This window comes from Ovis aries, chromosome 2, assembly GCF_016772045.2.
Source record: "Ovis aries strain OAR_USU_Benz2616 breed Rambouillet chromosome 2, ARS-UI_Ramb_v3.0, whole genome shotgun sequence".
Taxonomy (NCBI): Eukaryota; Metazoa; Chordata; class Mammalia; order Artiodactyla; family Bovidae; genus Ovis; species Ovis aries.
The window spans coordinates 7,775,687-7,787,505 of NC_056055.1; the positions used below are offsets into that span (position 1 = coordinate 7,775,687).

The following is an 11,819-nucleotide window of genomic DNA, read 5'->3' on the forward strand; positions in this document are numbered from 1 at the left end:
GCTTTCTCCAGCCTGGAAGAGACATTGTCTGCAGACAACAATTTATGTCTGTACCGTCCTCCAGTGGAGAAGTCAGAAAGCTGTAAATCACTGGTCACACCCCAGGAGGGAAGGTTGGGACCATATTATTTCATGACCAGGAGGAACATGAACTTTTCCCCCGGGGAAGGGCACAAGTGTCCCGCTGGGACCCAAAGGGATGCCATGGACCAAGGCAGGTGGCCACCTGTCTGGGTTGAGTGACTGATCCACACAGGGGCCCTGTGGCTGAAAAGCAAATGGACTGGATATTAGCTGGCTCAGATCCAAGAGCTCCCAAACTGTGTCCTGTCTGAAGGAGGCCACCTTCCCCCAGGGTGTAGCAATTTCCAATTACTCCAGCAGGAAGAAGGAATAGGGGAAATTCCACAACACGACAGCCAGGCCCCTTTGGGAGGCTTGTTCTGAAGGCTCCTCACCTCTGAGCTCCTTGCACGCTGCCCACCCACAGGCTTCCTTATGAAGTTCAGCCAACAGAGCCCCCAGCCCCCAGAGGGAAATGGCCTAATTAAAATCACACTTCTCGCTGCCAAATTGGAAATGCTAGTCTCCGCTCCAAGAATGTCTTGGAAAAGGATCTGGAGTTGAGTGAGTCTTTCCCAGAAGGGATTTTTCCTATAAAAAAAATGGCAAATACCGCAGATAGTGAAGGCGGGGGGCGGGTGTCTCAGTTTTAAATTTTCTGCTGGTCCAAGGCTCCCCTTTCTTTCCCTCTGTGCCCTGGTCTCTTGTTATGTATTATGGAACTTCCACCCATGAATCTTGTAAGACTCATAAGAGGAAAAATTCTTCATCAAGCCCCACAGTTTGTGCAATGCAGTGATAGAAGGTAAGAACACTGGGAACAGCAAGACTTGTGTTTGGTTTCTGACTTTTACCGTTTAATAACTGGACAGGGTATTTTATTGTTTGAAACCATGGTTCTCTTATGTATTTAATAGGGATAATAAGCATCTCAGGGAGATGATAAGTGCTTGACATATTCTGAGTTCTAGGAAAAATAAGATAGCTCTCTTTATTATAATTACCAGATTCCTTTGCACTGCAAGAGTGTGATCAGTAAGGAGTTACTGGAGTAAGGCATGCAGGAATTACAAACTGCATGCCTGCCCAGTAGCCATTAGACCTTAGAAAAGTAATTTGCCCCCATGAATCTCAATGTTGTATTCTATAAAAGAAGAATTTGGAATGGGCCAATCTCTGTGATCCTTCCTAGGTCTAGTCTCTCAGAATTCTAGACCTAAGAAAATTGATTTCATTGTTCATTTATCCATTCATTCAACAAACATTTCAAATAAAATTCAGTCTTTATTCAGCCCTTGCTGTCGGCCCTAAACAGTATGTGTGCATGTAGCGTATGGATGCAGATGACCTCATGCAGTCTTCATGTATGCTTGGTTGCTGACCATGTATGCCTCTCTGCGGCCCCATGCACTGTAGCCCACAAGGCTCCTCTTTCTATGGGATTCTCCTGGCAAGAGTACTGGAGTGTGTTGCCATTTCCTACTCCAGGGGACCTGCAGGGATCCAACCCATGCCCTTATGTCTCCTGCACTGGCAGGTGGGTTCCTTACCACTAGCGCCACCTGGGAAGCCCATAGCCCTCATACCAATATAATTTATAATCCTCAAATATTTTTTTCTGATTTGAAGTTTGCTGAGAGTCTGAGTCTCTATTTAATCAATCTTCTTTGGCATAGAGATGCTAATTTCAAATAAACTTTTAATCTTCATAAAGGAGGAGAAAATAAAAGCTAGCATTTATGAAGTGTTTGCTATGTGCCAGACCCTGAAATCAATTCTTTGCTTACTGTATCAAACTCTTCTGCACCACCTCGAGCTTTCTTTGTGTTGCCTTCTCCTGCCTCTAAACTGCTGGTATCATCTCAGTTTTTATATCTCCTTTTCAAGGGGTAGTTCAGAAGCTTGCCTCTGTGGCCAGCTACCTCTGCTTAAGTCTGGATGGATCGTACCTCTTGGATCTGATAGCAGCTTCCCCAGGAAGGTCAGCCTCCCACCCCTTGTTTGCCTCCGCAAAGCCAGGCTGATCAACTAGATGTATTCAGACACTCAGTCATGTCTGACTCTCTGCGACTCCACGGACTGTAGCCCACCGGGCTCCTCTGTCTATGAGATTTTCCCAGCAAGAATACTGCAGTGGCTTGCCACTTCCTACTCCAGGGGATCTTCCTGACCCAGGGATTGACCCCGCATCTCTTATGTCTCCTGTATTGGCAGGCAGGTTCTTTATCACGAGCGCCACCGGGGAAGACCAGCTAGCTACATGTCCTGAATTTCAAGTTTCCTTTGCTACTTCCGGACTTGGATGGAATTCACAGCACAGGGTGAGAGATCAGATTTTATGAGCAGTTGTCAAAAGAGCCAGATGTAGCAGTGCAGAAACATTGCTTATTAACTGAGAGACAACGTGCCAGAGGGGAGGCTAAGCCCCATCTTCCTCCTCTGGGGAAAGGATTCTCTCTACCAACTGCCTAGGGATGGCTCCCATGACAAAGTGGACCCACCTCTTTTAATACAGTCGTGTCTCTTCATGATTTCTCATAAAACAGCAGACAGCATGGTAGTGCATCACCTTGCATTTATGTCCATCCCTCCATGCCTCAGTTTACTTTTCTCACATGCTCCCTACCCTGGGAGGTTATCTGCTGAAATTAAGCATTTGCACTTAGTCCTTGCATCAAGGTCTGTTTTCTGGGGAACCTGGGCTAAGACCATACAATATCATATTTACTTCTCACAGCAACTCTATGGCATAGGATATATTTTTATTCCCAATTTACAGAGAAATACCTAAAGATGTAAAATGAATTGGCCAATATCACAAAGCAAAAAAGAAAAAAAACACACTAACACTTAAACCAAAGACTGTCTTACTTCCAATACAATAGTCTTAACCAATATCCCATATCTATCACAAAAATCATTTGTAATGAAACATGCAATCAGTAAATATCTACTGAATATCTTCTATGAGCCAGGCACTCTGTCAGGCATTAGAAAATTAATGGTAAATAAAACACATACAATCCTAATTCAAAAGATGCTCAGTATATTTGAACACATATATTAGAGTAAGTAACTTTAGTTACTATGATAAATACTAATCTCAGTGGATTAATACAATAAATCATTTTTACTCACATCACAGTGTAATGAGAATATTCCCAGTCATCAACCTTACAACAATAATAATAGAATTAAGAATAAGTTCAGTGTGATACGAAATCATATAGAAAGGAGCTCAGCTATGAGAGGAACAGAGAAAAATACTCGATGCTTATACAGATATTCTGGGAAGTAAGAATTGGCCATGCCAAAGGGCTGAATAAAAGTGGTGGGTTTTTAAATTTTTTTTCTTAAAATTGATAATTTTTTTAAAGAGCAGTTTTAGGTTTACATAAAACTTGAACAGAAAGTACAGAAAATTTCCACATAGCTCCTCTTCTTCTCCACCCCCGACTCCTGCCTTCCCCTTGTTATCAACATCGTACATTCCTGTGGTATGTTTGTTGCCGTGGGTACACCAATATTTATAAATTATTGTTAATTAAGGGCCCTAGTTTACATTAGGGTTCACTGTGTGTGTTAAAATATTCTGTTCTAACAACCCCATGACAGGTAACTGCCTGTCAAGCAGAATTATGATGCAGTTTGCTTGAGTCTCTTCTAGCTTTTCCGGCTTCAGTCCATGCCTTCTGCATCATTCACCCTTCCACTGCCCTCATTAGGAATTTCTTCCTCTTCAGAATCCATTCATGGCTGCCCGTTGTTCTGAAGACCAGTCTCAAATCCTTATCTGCCTAGATTTGAAGGTCTTCCTACTTCCCCACGTTCATCCCCTATAGTCTCCCTATTTTTAACCTGCTACTCTAGCAACACTTCACCATTTGCCAGTCATGAGCACAATTTATGTGAAAGTACTTTTTTCTCCCTACCTGTACTTAAACCATTCCCTCTATTTGGAATACCCCGCTGACATATGCTACTAGTTGGCCTCCCCTTTGGAGCCAGCTCCGAAGTCAGTTCTTAGATTTCCAGCTGATGATCTCTCTTTCCTCTGGATTCTTCTGTACTTAAACTTCCTGCTTCTTATGAAACACTGAGTACATCATGCCTGGTATTTTATGGAGCCCTATTCACTCATTACCTTCCCTAAGGTGAAATCCACATTTATGCATCCTTGTTGCCTCCATAATACTAAGCACAGGACTGCTCACTTATCACAGGTGCACAAATATATTTAAGCGCCGTCTTGTCATTGGGACTTTATGTGTCCTTCCTTCCCCCTTTATTAAATCCTAAGGCATAATTCTTACCCTGATTATACTAGGATGCAATTCCTGGTAACTAGCTGTATTACTAGCCGAATGGATGGATGCTTCATCACTGCAGAATGAAAGGATTGGTTCCTCTGTCTGAATTCACAACATCCTATGATTCTAACGTGTCCCTCTCTGGATTTCAACCCTGATGTAGCTGTCGCTGTTGATGACCACACAGCTCCTTTCTATCCCTCAGCAGTTATGAGTCACAAACAGATCAATGGACTCACAGCTAGACAAGTTCCTTTGGCCAAGGGTAAGTTACTCTACTCAGACAGCCTAGGAGGTAGTCCTTATCTTCAACCCCTTTGGATCCCCGTGGACACAAGAATTAACTGATACAGGATCATAAGGCTGGATCCCCTGCCCGCAAATAGGACAGCTCTGGCACCAATGATGCTTCCGAGTCGCCCATTAGACAAGGCTGACATTTTGCCTAGCTTCTTCCTTTATCCTATTATCAGAGGTCCTGTTGCCTTTTCTACGATGAAATCATCTGCTACTGAGGAATTTCAGAAGACAAGAGAAATTGCTAAGAGAATGCACATATATTTACACACAGAGACACCATTTCAGTGTACTCAAACATGAGCAAAAATGTCTACAGCTCAATCTCTGTGTGATATCAACCTGTCAGCCCAGCAATAGCCTCCCATTGGTGTACCCTTTTGGCTCTCGGCATCTCCAAAGAACGAAAGTAATCTTTGACTTGTGCCAGCCATAATTTCTCATTCCTCTTAAAATCAAAAATTCAGTTTTTGTCCACTCGTTTGCAACCCAAGGCCATAACACTATGCGTTTTGCATTTTTCCAAGGTTTACTTCTTCATATTACAGCTTTCATATTTCTTTCCTTTATATTTCTTTCTCCCCCTGAGATCACAGCTGAATCTCTACTGGCTCTCAGGGACCATGGAGCAATAATTCGAAGTGGCTTGGTAGAGAGTTCCATGGCAGAGGGCCAGTCCTCCCTTCCAACAACGCAACCCTAAGAGAATGGAGAAGAAAAATAGAGCACCCTGGAGGAAAGGATCCTTGAAAAGTCCCTTCTCACTTAGTGAGAATGAAAAAGTTCTATTCATGACTTTTACCACCAGGTTTAGGCCTCTGCTGAAAAACAACAAGGAATTTGGAATATCTGTTTAAAATGAGTGTAAATATTTACCCACATATGCTGAAATATTCTAGTGACATTTAGTCTGATGCACACTGCCAGAAGAGAAGCAAGCTTCAGAGCCAAACACAGGAATACTTTTTTTTTTAATCTTCCCTGGGAGTAGAGCAAACATTTGCAATGATATAAAATGTATTAAATTCACTGACCCTGGAATTCATAACTGGTTATGCATCAAGTATTATCATCTTGCTCAGAACCCCAGTGTTTGCAAACTTCATATTCTTGGCTCTTCTCATTAATCTTCAAAAGCAGGAACAGGGTTATCCATATTACTATCATTATTATAATTAAACAAGAAGCGATGCATGCACGTATTTGTCTTAATGTTCTAATAATCTCATTATGATTATTAAATATATGCCTTGTTTCACAAAGTGCTTAATATTTGGCAAAGAATTTTTATACATCTGATCTAGGAGATGGGAGGCACTCAAATGTTTGTTAATCACTCCCACTTACTTTATGGCAGATTCTTTGCTAAACACCGTAGGTAAGTGTTCTCATTTAATAGGAGGCTGAATGAACTAAGTTGGTATTATTTTTCATTTCTACAGGTGAAAAATCTGAGGCTCAGTGTGGACAAATGATTAGAAAGGACATTTGATTAAAAGCCGTGCATTGAATATCTATTATGTATCAGATGTTGCATTACACGCTGGGAAAACACACACACACACACACAAAATCTGCCCATGTCAGGAAATTTACACAGATTAGTGAGATGGTTGGATGGCATCATCGACTCAATGGACCTGAGCTTGAGCAAACTCTGGGAGATAGTGAAGGACAGGGAAGCCCAGCGTGCTGCAGTCCATAGGGTTGCAAAGAGGGGGACATGACTGAGCAACTGAACAACAACAAACAAGAAAAGTGAGAGAGGAAGGTGCATAAATAATCAGAAAATACCACAGCTGCTACCAGTAGCTTAAGTACAACAATGGGAACACAGAGAACAAAACCAATACAAGATAAAGAAAAATTTAATGACAGAGATTGAGATCCATATTAAGACTTAGCAGGAGTGTGTGTGGAAGAGGGTGGAGACAGAGGCCGTGCTTATGGAGAGCATCTCAGGGGGCATATGCTCGTATTCTGCATAAAATAGTGGATGCACAATATCCATCAGGGCCTGGAGATGCTTGCTCTGGTTGTAACTGAGGGTACATGCAGGGAAGAATGCTGGGAGATGCTCAGATTCTGGTACCACAAGGAGCTTTGAATGCTGTGCTATGGAGCTGGGATCATACAACCAGCAAATGGCAGAACAGGGCCCCAAACCCTTAGGTCTACTTAATATAGAACTCTCTATCACCCCTGTAATACTTTCTTACTCTGTGCATGCATGTATGTGTGTGTGCTTAGGAGTCCACAAGTTCTCACGTGCTCAGGAGCCCACATGTCCATTCTTATTTCACTTTTTGAAGTTATCATTTTTCACATACAAAAATCTGTACATAATTGATGTATACAACTTGACAAGTTTGGAGATAAGAACACACCCATGAAACCATTACAACCATCTAACCCATAAACCTATATCACCTTCAAAAGTTTCCTCCTCACTTCTTACTTATTTATAATTATTATCAGTTTATGATAAGAACATCTAATATGAGATCATATGCTTCATTTTTTGGGGTGTTGGGAGAACTGGAGAAGATTGGTTATTCAGCCAACAGCAGTACAGATCACAAAAGTATTTTTATTTTTTAAATTAATTTTTATGTGAGTATATTTGATTTTCAACGTTGTGTTAGTTTCAGCTACATAGCTGATTCACTTTGTTGCAGTGTGTGTGTGTGTGTGTGTGTGTGTGTGTACATATATATTTTTCCCCCCTTTTTTGTTTTTCCTTCTCACTTAGGCTTTGAACATTTTCAGTGACTGGAATCAATCTGAGAAAAGTCATGCACAGACAGAAGACTTTTCAAGATTTCAAAGACGAGAAAAGGAAGTTTCTAAGTGCACAGAAACATTTGTAAGTTCCTCAGAGCTGCTAAAGTGTTTAGATGTTGTGTGTTCTTTGTAAATTGCTAATGTTCCTTGTGGACATATTTACCAGGATGTTTTTATTTATTTGTGTTTTTTTAAGCTGGTGATGCTTTGGAACATTCCATGAGGTCCGCCGTCCAAGCTGACTGATCCCCAGGACTGGGTTAGGGAGATCTGAAACAAGAGGCTCATGTCCTTTCCCTGTGCCTAACATCTTTTCCCTGTTTACTCATTTGGCCAATTTCCATTCATTCCATAGGTCTCAGAGACGTCTTGTTTGACCTACAGCCTAGGCCAGACCTTTAGGTCTGCACTTTTTTAGGACTCTGTACTTCTCTGTCATGTAACTTATCACAATTAAAATGTAAGCAACCATTTATGTAAGTGTTTGCATTGTGTTCCTGTCCTTTTTCTCCACCATTCCTTGTAATACTTGGGTAACGGGAAAGTGTAGTTCACTGCTGGCACTCAATAGTTATTCAACAAATATGAGTTGAAAGAATTAATGAAAATCAGACTAAAATCAGGACAGATCACCAAGGTAGCCAATCTGGTGTTTAAATAAGTCATTAGTATCCAAAGGATCCCACTAGTGTTTACAAACAAGAAAATTAACCTTGTGATATTAAGAATGATGGCTTCAGTTAACATTTATTGATTAGGTACTTTGTACCAGGCTCTGCACTAAGAATTTGACGTGTACTTTCTCATTCAATCTTCACAGCAACTGCATGACTTACTTACTAAGAAGAGGTTTGTACTCTTCTTTTATAATGTAAGGGGCTTTCCTGATCACTCAGAAGGTAAAGAAGGCCTGCTTGCAATGAGGGAGACCCAGGTTCGATTCCTGGGTCAGGAAGATACCCTGGAGAAGGGAATGGCTATCCACTCCAGGATTCTTGTCTGGAGAATTCCATGGACAGATGAGGCTGGCAGACTACATAGTCCATGGGGTTGCAAAGAGTTGGACATGACTGAACAGCTATCACACACACACGGGGATTTTCTGGTGGCTCAGAGAGTAAAGAATTTGCCTGCAATACAGGAAACCTGGGGTCGATCCCTGGGTTGGGAAGATCCCTGGAGAAGGGAATGGCAACCCACTCCAGTATTCTTGCCTGGAAAATCCCATGGACAGTGGAGCCAGGTGGACTAAAGTCCATGGAGTGACAAGGAGTGGGATGTGACTGAGTGGCTTTCACTTTCATAATGTAAAGTTGATGGTGGGAAGTAGCTGCCTGCCAGGGGCTTTGTTTAAGCTGCCCTTGCATCTAGGTGGGTCTGAGTGAGTAGTTCTGGTCAAAGCCTGAGCAGGAGGGATGTGTCACTCCTGCATTGAGGCCCTTGAGTGTCTGGCACTTGTCTCCACGGGGTCCCTTCTTTTTCTGCAGTGACTGTGGCAACAATGTGTTGAAGATGGGAACCACAAAGTGGAAGGAGACTGGATTCCTGAAAATTTGGATGGATAAAAATCTTCCAAATCTGGCTAATTCTTATCTGAGGTGGCTCAGATGGTAAAGCGTCTGCCTGCAATGCAGGAGATCCGGGTTCGATCCCTGGGTTGGGAAGATCTCCTGGAGAAGGAAACGGCAACCCACTCCAGTATTCTTGCCTGGAGAATCCTACGGATGGAGGAGCATGGTAGGCTACAGTCCATGGGGTCGCAAAGAGTTGGACATGACTGAGTGACTTCACTTGACTTCACTTTAATAAGGATGCACTGGAATTTCAAGGTTTATCTATTAGAACATTTAGCATCACTGATTCTAACTAACCATCGACTTTCCCAATAACTCAATTGGTGAAGAATCTGCCTGCAATGCAGGAGAACCCGGTTCGATTCCTGGGTGGGGAAGATCTGCTGGAGAAGGGATAGGCTACCCACTCCAGTATACTTGGACTTCCTTTGTGGCTCAGCTGGTAAAGAATCTGCCTGCAATGTGGGAGGCCTGAGTTCATTCCCTGGATTGGGAAGATCCCCTGGAGAAGGGAAAGGCTACCCACTTTCCCTTCTCCCTACTATTCTGGCCTGGAGAATTCCGTGCACTGTATAGTCCATGGGTCTCAAAGTGTCAGACACGACTGAGCGACTTTCACTTTCGCTTTCATTCTAACTAATCATTGACTTTCCCAATGGCTCAGCAGGTAAAGAATCTGCCTGCAATGCAAGAGATACAGGAGACTTGGGTTTGATCCCTGGATCAGGAAGATCCCCTGGAGAAGGAAATGGCAACCCACTCCTATATTCTTTCCCAGAGAATTCCATGGAGAGAGGAGCCTGGCAGCCTACAGTCCAATGGAGTAGCAAAAGAGTCAGACATGCCTGAGCAACTAAGCACAGAGCACACATCCTGATTAATAAAGGTACAGTTAGGATGACGACTACGTAGAGGAGGAAAGTGATGCTTAGATAGGTTAAGCAACCTCCTCCACGTTACAGATATGATAAGTGGATAAATATTTATGGAGTCAGGACTCCATAGTTTCTCTGGGGTGGGGGCACTTATGTAACTATCTGTTTAGAAAGGGGTAACTTAGGAACCTGAGGCTTGCATAACACATTATTCATGATAGAGAATACTGGGGAATTATGGGGGTATGGCTAAGGAAGGTCATGAGAGGCTTTAACAGTTCTACCTCAAGCCAGCTATGGGTATGATTACTGATCTCACATGTTAGTATTCATAAGTTTCAAATGCATCACAAAAATACCTCTAATACAATAGCTCTGAGAGGCAGATGGTTTGTGCCCATTTTACAGATAACAGGTGAGGTTGAGAGAGGCTAAGTGACTTGTCTGCACCTCTTGTAGCTAAAAAGCAATGGGGCTGAGAGTCAAGTTCTCTCAGGAACTTGTCAAAAACACTAATCTTTAGGCTCAAATTCAGAGATTCTGATTAAATATGGTTAGAATCTCAGCTAGGAATCCGGATTTTTACCAGCTTCCCAGCTTAATGTGCTGCAGACAGACTTCCATTTTAGACCTTACTGGCTCTCTGGCAGGGCCTCCAGTCTGGCCTCTAGTGAGGCTTAGCTTTTTAAACCCTTTATTGCTGTTCCCAGCACTGAGGGAGAAAATGACACTTCTCCTTCTGGAAGGAGGCGGAGGCCTGGAGCTTCCAGTTTTGAGCATCCTGCTCTTGGCTTCAGTTCTCTGTGTCGATTAGGCCTTTCAAACCAATTACCATTATATATTGCTGAGATTTATAGCCCTTGGTATTTGAGGTTACAGGACTTCCGTTCTCAGGAAGAAGCTCCATGCCATCACTTCTAATCAGCTCAGCACAATGACTGACTTCCCCTCTGTAAGAGGGCACACTGTTCCATTAGAGTATTAATAGCCAGGCAGAGCAGCCTCAATTTCAGTGCTTGGGGAAACATAAAAATTGGCTTTGGGGGGATCCAAAGTTTTAAAGAATTGTCCTCCTTATTAAAATCAACTCAATGATTCAACAGAAATGACTAAGAAAAAAACCTAAGAAACCTGACTTCCTTAGGTAGAGTGTCCTACATAGAAAGTTATACTGTTTCCACAGGGTAGGCAAGGTGTTCTTCCCTGGGCTCATGGAGAGAGGACAGTTGCTCTCAAGTTCAAGGCACAAACAGTAAGCAGCAAAATTTCTGAAATATCAATTTATTTAATACCTACTAAATACTGAATGAATGAATGAACGAGCAAGCAGATGAGTATAAGGCAGATGGGTGTTCATTTTCCAAAGCTGTTACTTAATTCATCTGTTCATCCAATCACTCACTATTTACTAAAGCAATAACCCAGTGTTATTTGTCAGTCATTATATTAAGGTCATGAGAAATTCAAACACAAAGCTAAATATTTTATCTACAGAGAATTTACAGTCCTCTCAAGAAAGGCATGTAGGAGAATCTCCTGGGGGTCTAGTTTGGGGGCCTGGGCTTGATCCCTGCTCGGGGAACTAACCCACGCTGCAGTGAAGAGTCTGCATGCCACAACTCAAGATTCTGCACGCAGCAACAGAAAAGATCCCCTGTGCCACAACTAAGACCCAGCGCGGCCAGATACATACTTTTTATTTTTTTTTAAGGAAAGGCATGTGATGCTGCCCCTATAAAGGTTAAGCACTTCTGAAGACCTTTAACCATGTGCCCCTAGCCTACATTTTCAGCCTCATTTCTCAGTCCTCCTGTTACACATAAAGTCTATGCATCTCTGTTCTTCCTTCATCTTCACATTAAAAGATCCATCCTCTTTCACTCACATCTGTGTGTTCAAACCCCATGTTTTCTTTC

At 42.4% G+C, this 11,819-nt stretch overlaps 1 long non-coding RNA gene across 2 annotated transcripts; it reads left to right on the top strand.

The window, feature by feature from the left end:
* The first annotated feature begins 793 nt into the window (after positions 1 to 793).
* On the top strand, positions 794 to 7,934 carry LOC121818526 (uncharacterized). Of its 2 annotated transcripts, XR_006058494.2 has the most exons (4): positions 794 to 868; positions 2,278 to 2,384; positions 7,423 to 7,536; positions 7,651 to 7,934. It is a non-coding gene; the product is annotated as an uncharacterized LOC121818526 (long non-coding RNA). The 2 variants fall into 2 exon arrangements; XR_006058495.2 differs by lacking the exon at positions 2,278 to 2,384.
* The last annotated feature ends 3,885 nt before the right edge of the window (positions 7,935 to 11,819 follow it).